Consider the following 8,319-nt stretch of genomic DNA (forward strand, 5'->3'; position numbering starts at 1 on the left):
ATTTCCACTTAAATTTCACCTGAAAAATTGGTTTTCACCAATAAAAAGATTATATCATATTGTCCATGACTATGTCTTCTGCTACAGACCATTAGAAAATAGCACAACAGTCAATGTCTGATGGCATGTTTGGGGGCCCATATATGTCAATAGGTATAAACAACAATAAGTAAATTAAAGGCAATTTTTTTCACTACTCATTCCCCAATCATCTAGAACTTCACATTTCTTTATATTCTGAGATTCTAATCATGGAGTGAGCTGAAGACAAGTATGATACTGACCACCCTGTCAGAATTAACAGTGCTACTGTAATAGCAGAAGAATTAATAGGAATAACAGGCCTAATTCCAATACACATGGTGGAAAACCCTCCTGCTGACAGAAAGATGCAGGACAGAATTCATCTCAGCATTCCAATGAACATGTAAAGTAAAACCACAACTCAACTGCACCCCAATGAATTTGAGAATGTGGAAGATATTTGATTATCCTGTTTTACAAGTGTCTGGACTGGACGCCAAAAGCGGCACATCCTTTTTCAACTAGTGTTTGTTAAAGAAATGCATTTTTGGTAACCTAAGGATGTTTTCCTTTGCCTCATATTTATACTGTTAGACATGGAATAAATTCAAACACTATTTTGTTTCACAAATTTACATAATATTTCTTCTGTGTTTTATGAGATTTGGGAGTGTCACAAAATTTTAAATTCCAGGAGAAAATTTTAACACAATTTCTCTCACTTGCAATTCAATATTCTTGCTTCCGAGAACTGGCACCAGGCAGGCTCCTCAGACACCTGGTTATGCAGATTTCCATGCTACATATTTCTGTGGACATTTCGTCTTAATAAAAATTCTCCCCACTAGTTTGTTTTCTTGAGGGTTCAAATACACAGTATTCTTTATATAAGTAATGAGCCACATGGTCTATGCAGATGGGGATAATAAAAACCAAAAGACGGAATCAACTATATTAGACAGATTGCTGAACAAAAGAAAATATACCCAATGAATTTTAGATCCAAATCCCAAGTGGTGACACCAAAAAGAGAAAAACCAATCCATGCCACTCATCTAAGAGTTGAGGTTCACTATTAAAATAAATACAACAAAAGATAACAATATGTTGGTTATATTAAGAGGTACTACTTGACCAGGGATTGTGGAATATGCCAATTTTACCCCTCATCAGCTACTTTTTAATGAAAGCTTTTCAAAGGACTATGACCAGAAGCAAGAACTATTTATTATTAGAACTTTTTGGTCTATGAATGTCATTATAAAATCCCAGTAAGATGGCCTACATCCAGGGAAGAGCTAATTTTCCGAGGAAAAAACTAAAGAAGCAAAACTCAATACAAAGTCTAGAGCAATGCACCAATTTCGAATCAACTCATAATAGAAAAGGAAAGGCTTTCCTTCCTGCCTGCCTTCCTTCCTTCGTACCTTCCTTCCTTCCTTGTTTCATTCCTTCTCTCCCTCCTTCCTTCCTTCTTCTATGAGGGAAATGAGGTCATAGGGAAAAATATTTGCCTTTTTTCCTTGATATGTAAAGAGAGATTTTCCATAATGCACACCACGATATTTTGACAAAGAGAGAAGGAGAAAATTCCAACGAAGCTATTTCCAGACTGACTTTACCTACACTCATGACAAAACAAAGCAATCTTTACTTATATCTTTTGCTATTTTAGCCAATGTAGAGTGACATACCTTGAGCGTTGAATGCAGTGTGTTGACAACTGAAGAAAACCCTTGATAAAGTCAAAAGTGGCTGTCAGTTCCTTTGGAAGGTCCAAAGGCCTGACAAAATCCATCTAAATCATTTACTTCCAGCTTTTATGGGGAAGAAAGAACAAGTGACCTTCCAGTTTTATTTCAATAAAAGCTGAACACCAATTGGTACAAAAAAAAATCATAGAATTTGAATGAGAGATAGACTGATCTGAATATACTGTGTGCTTGAATGAGGTATAAAAAATAAAACCACTACAAAATAAAACATGTACATAAAAAGTACTATTTTATTTGCTTAGTAATAATAGTTATTATATAAATGTTTATACCATGAAAACCAGGTAAGTTCTATTCTCTGCTTTTTCTGAATAGGTATTTTACAACTAAATAGACAAAAACACAACTATTCAATGATGTGGCTTTTGTTCCCTCTTTTTGGAAAAGTAGTGCTGAATTAGAATGCTATAAATGGGTTAGAAAGTAAACCAGAGCCTGGACATGGTGGTGCATGCCTGTAATTCCAGCACTTGGGAGGCTCTAAACAGGAGAATCACTATGTGTCCAATCTAGAAGTGAGACCTTAAACACCCTGTAGACCCTTCTCTAAAATACAAAAAAGAAAAAAAAAAAAAGGTAAACCCAAAAACTAAGAAGGAAATGTAATCAGGATGGGGTAAATACCCTCTCTCCATCTTCCCGCAAGTATTACCAAATGAACTACAGACTTTACAACAGGATTAAGAACTGATTCAGTTTTCATGAAATCCTCTAGATCTAAATGGAATATTTTCTTAGAAAGCTGTTGGACTTCAAAGTAGTCCAACTACTTTAAAGAGACAGAATGCAATTAGAGCAGAAATATCTGTAATATAAGGAAGGATATAGCCTAATTTCTCACTCAGTGACCTCTGGTTCAAAACAAAGTGAATATCTTGCAAGATAAAATATTTGCCAAAGTTTTCACTTATTACTACATTCCTTTATAGCCCCAATTTATCATTTTATGAAACTCATTCTATTTTTTCCATGATTTTATTGAGAAACAAATAACAACGAGGCAGTTTCCAACAAAATTGGTAGGACAGTTTCAATAATTAACACATTGTATACATTTTTCCTAGTGGCTAATTGCTGTACAAGATGCGGACATGATATCCTATTTACAAACACCATTAGAACAAATCCCTCTATTCATTAAGAGAATGTAACTCTATGTATATCCTAACCATTTTGAATACACAGATACAAAATGGATTCTCATCTGTATCCCTTTTTTTGTTAAGTTCTGTTGTTTGAATATTACAGGTGTGTTAACTCAGCAAAATATTCTAAAAGAGTCCAGTAGTCCATAATAGTATTGTGTCTTCCACTTCACTGGCAATGTCAGAAATTGTTGACCTGAGTCCCCTACAGCTCAACATAACAGCATGGCTTTACATCTTATACTTTGTTTTTATACTTTTCTGCTGGATGGTTAAGACCAAGGTAAAACAGGACCTATGCAACAAGAGTTGTAGCTTTTGGGTCTGATAAGGTCAGTAAAATCCCCTCAGGATTTATCCTGAGATCCTGTACCTCAGATTGTAGAACCTTTGTCAGTGTCAGCCATGTGGATGAGTCACGACCATTGCTTGGCGAATGTGCTCTCTGTGAAAGCCTGAGAGAGTGTCTTCTCCCCATGTGACTCTCCTTAGGCACACTCTGCTTCATCGATTACTTTCCTCTTTGGCCCTATAATCTCCTTGATCAGAAAATTTGGGACACTACTGAGTTACGTGATGTTACAGTACAAGTTCTCATATGTCCTGAGTCTTAATTGACCTTGGAAGGCTAGGGCCAAAACGTTGGCTTTCCTTGCTACCCTCCTTTTTCTCTAATTTTTGTCTGCAAACTTAGGTTGTTAACCCTCCAGAAGACAAGCTTATTGATATTACAATACAACCTAGCCTGTTAAGCTTAACCTCACTAGCTGTCTGAATATCAAACATCTTAGGCATAACATAGAACAGGTGTTTTTCATCAAGTATTGATATGTTGAACTTTAAGTCTCTACAGAATATGATGACAAAATGCTTAAAAAATAGAATATATTTTAAAAATAGACATAAAGAATTATGCAATTCTTATGTTTACACGTTAGTCCAAAAATCTCACCATATACAATCTTGAAGCAGGACAGTCCCACAACATTCCTTTTCCTGTCTCTTGCCTTCATTCAACACTCCCTTCTTTTTGAACAATCATCTAACTGAGAGACAGCACAGCAGCAACTGGCATGTCATGACAAGCAGCCCGTATTCAGAAGACTAGAATGACAGGCACTCCAAACATGAAACTACTATTACAGATTACCGTCTGCAGTACAGTTGCTTAGTTCACAGGTATCAGCATATACACTTAGTCAGAGTGAGAATCTTTCCAATTAACTGCTAGATTCAAAAATCTTCTGGAGATTCTCAGGATAATTGCCTTGCCCATCTTCTACATATAACAGTATGGCTTGTCACTGTCATGTTTCCTAGCTCTTCTCCTTTTCCTCTCTTAATTAGTTATTCCTTGAGTTCTTGGTTTCCTTTTACTTGTATTATACCTTTCTATTTGTATTTCTTTTTTGAGTTCTTATACTAGGGAAACTGTATGATATTTACACATGTGTATCTGTGAAACTCATTCTATTTTTAAGTAATTAATAGAAAAAAAATCCATTTAAAGTATCAGGCTCTTGTAGGACAGATGGAGTTGTATAAAGAGCTCATGGGGTTAAGCAATATAGCTAACTTCTACTGTATGATCCAAAGATTATATGCTTATTTTTTGGCAACATCACTGTTAACAATATTAAAACCATCATGACAATCAGTTGATTGTGTGTTGGCAGTATGAAAATGAATTTCTCAGTAAAATTTCACAAATATTCATTAGTCAGGGAAAACACTTCAGCTATAGAAGCATATTCCCTCAATTAATGTGAGTTATAAGGTTTAAAAATTGATCAAAAAGTCCTGTCTCAAACAGCCAAATCCTAAATTATAAATATTACTAAAAACTACAACCAATATTTACTGAACTCTTTCTGTGTGTCAATCCTGTTAGATAGACTTCGTACATATTACTTCATTGGACCTGTATTAACTACTTTGTCCATTTTACAGATAAGAAATCTCAGAAATATCTGGTTAATTTTCACCTAAATAATTTCAGGTATGCAAATTTAGTCATTCTATTACCCTGAATTCAAAGTAAGGTAAATTTGTGGGAGAGGGAACATTGAAAAGACATTGGCTATGAAGAGTCCACGTCTCTTGTCATGTTTTCTGGTTCCCCGGTATTTCAGTGAAGTATTCTAAAATTTATTTTTTGGCAATAAGGCAAAACCTTACCCAGATTTTCCCCCTATACAGCTGTCTTCAGAGCAAAGTAGAGCAAATACTACATCCTTGTTGTCATAACATCTATCTGACCAGTAAGAAAAGGGTATTTTATAAAAATTAGTATTTTTCCCAGTACATCAGCCATCTAAATTTTTCCTTTAAAACCCAGCGCATCTGTTCAAATTGGCTCTTGGTTTGTGGTGGCTGCAGGAAAGAGGTGAGGAAATCCACTAGCTAGGGGAAAACCAAGCAATGTTGTACTAATTAAATTTGCATCACTGTTGTAAATACACCCAGAGGCCAGGGTGATGAGTGCATTTTATAAATCAAATAAATGAGTAATAACTTCTAGAGGTTGCTAAATGTACAATGTTTGAAGAACAGACACTAGATGAAGCCAACTGTGGTTGACAGTTACCCTTGGTAATTAAAACATATACTGAAAACATTAACCTGATTTGTAATCTAAATAAATCTCCATTTTTGGATGGCTTTTCTTCTTTATGAAATTTTTATTACAACAGAAGGTAACCACATGAAAGTAATCCTTAATGAACTCAATATTTTTTAACTTTCTCAAACAAAAAGACAAAAATGAAGAAAAACATAAAAACTGCCATATTCATAACGATTTCCTCCATGTTCCACATCTCAAACATGTGGCCTTTCCCCACAGCTTTAAGGACTCTTCAAAATTTCAGAAACTCTTTCTGTGGAAAATAGAAAGAGTTAGAAAGGAAGAGAAAAAGAGAAGGGAATGGTAGGGGATGAAAAAATAAAGAAAAGATTTCAAATATCATGAAGACCAACAGCTAAGAATTAATATTAAGAAATACCAGGTTCAAATTCATCTAGCTTTAGGACCAGGGAGCTGGCTCAGTGGAATAAGCACTTCCCTGGCAAGCGCAAGGGCCTGAGTTCAATCCCTGGTTCCGCAAAAAACAAAACAAATTCATCTAGCTTTGTACCTTAGCTGGTAATAAATTACAAATGATTATTATTTAAAAAGAAAAAAATCAATTAAAATGTGGGCAAGTGCAACTGAAATTTGGTTTTCAAAAACTCTATTGATGGAAACAGATCTGGAAGTAGGAATAATTCACCCTAATTTAGTCTATATAAATATCTATAGAAAATCCAATAAGAAGGATACTTTTCTTCCCTCCTGATTTTCTCACATATAGTTGATAAATGAAAGTGGGAATAAGAAAAAGAAATGTAGAACCCTAGGACACCGATAGCTTATAATTCGCTCAATTTTTAGAATCAGGTGCAGACATCCACTCTAGATGTTGATCTCAGTAGACTTGTCTAACTCAGTGTGACATAAAAATATCAGAACTTTGAGGAAAATAGAGCAGTGAGATGGTGCAATTCAGCCTCTCTGAGATTTGTAATTTTTTTTTTTTTTTTTTGTACTTTTTCAGGAAAGGTCTACAGGGTATTCAGAGTCTCACTGTTAGATCAAACTCATAGTGATTCACCTGTTTACAACCTTCCAATATCTGGGATTACAGGCACATGCCACCATACCCAGTCTCAGTTGCCATCTCAGAATGCCCCAGGAGTGGGGACAGCAAGGCAGGCCCAGGGATCAAACTCCTGGCCCCTGTGCCTGCTTGTAGATGTTTTAATCTGCTGAGCAATTTTGTCAGCCAGGAGAGAGCTGAAGTCAGTAAGTGGACTGGAAAGAAATCCCTAGAGGGGTTGAAGCTCAGTTAAAAAGGACACAGCTTCACTCAGTGAAGTTCCCTGAATTTGAAAGCCTCAGGATTGGGCTTGTCTATAACTAGCAAAAATCTGTGGTCCAAATGGTGATATATCTTGACTTAAACAGTGCCATCTCCTGGGAAACACTTGAGGGCACTCAATGAAAATTGAGAATTGCTAGTTCCCAATGTACAGATCCCAGAAGAAAATGGCACATTCAAAATCACACAGACATTTCCTTTGTCCCCTTCTTTTTTTTCTTTTTTTCTTTTTATGATTTATTGGTAGAATTACATATACATAATGATCACATTTATCATAGGGAATTTGTACCTGTACATGATGTATATTAATTCCTCTTGTTTTCCAATTTCCATCCCCCTTCAACCCTTCTCTCTCTATTATTTACAAACCTTAGTTTCCATTTTATCCTTTTCTTTTTCTTTTTTTAAAAATTTTTATTCATTTTAATGAGAAAAAGGTAAAATAGCAATGAAACAGTTTTAAAACAGGTTAGTAGGACATTTACAGTAATTAATACATTGCATATTGTTGTCTTCCTAGTAGTTATTCAAAGGACAAGATGCAGACATGATATCTTGTCTAAACAATATTAGTACAAACTTTTATTCTCAGTGAACTAAGAGAAAGTAGCTGTATACCTACCCTAACTCTCTTGTGCATACACATATATATATTTTTTCCTTCCCTTTTCTTACAACAAAACTGTCCTTTATTTACACTTTTGTGAACTTAGTAACCCATGACATCAGGTTGCCTAGAAGCTGATAGCTGACCTTAACCAGACAGGATGATTATCTCAGCTTGTTTTCTATATGCAGTGGGCCAAGTCCCATCGACATATATTTGATTGATTTCTTAGCTTCATGGTGCCCAATATATCCCCCTTTTCCGTTTTGCTTTTTCAGAGATTGGTGTTCCACTGTAGTTAGAGAAGCTGTATTTGGAGAAGTCTTTAAAGGACCTTTTCATACTTGAAACCAGTCTAAAGATTGTAGGTACTTGAATTCAGCAAAATAACACAGTATAATCCAATAGTGAAATAAACCAGACCCACATGTATAAATATTATATTCTCTCCCTAGTGTAAGAACTCAAAAGAAGAAATGAAAATTGAAAGGTATAACATAGCTTAATGGAAGGCAAGAACTTAAGGCTTAAACAATGAAGAGTAAAAAGGAGAAAAGTTAGGAAATATGGCAGGGGCAAAACCATACAGATATTTAAACAAGGTGAGTAAGTCAATAGTCTTAAGAATCTCCATCAGCTTTTGTTTTGTTTTGTTTTTTGTATTTTATGGAAGGGTCTACAGGGTGTTCAGGGTCTCACTACTAGATCGGACTCATAGTGATTCTCCTGTTTACAGCCTCCCAAGTGGTGGGATTACAGCTGCACGACACCATGCCCAGTCTCAATCACAATCTCAGCATGCCCTGGGGATGGAGCTGGCACAGTCCTGGGAACTGAAGACCCAG

The sequence above is a fragment of the Octodon degus genome, unplaced genomic scaffold (assembly GCF_000260255.1).
Source record: "Octodon degus isolate 3935 unplaced genomic scaffold, OctDeg1.0 scaffold00231, whole genome shotgun sequence".
Lineage (NCBI taxonomy): Eukaryota > Metazoa > Chordata > Mammalia > Rodentia > Octodontidae > Octodon > Octodon degus.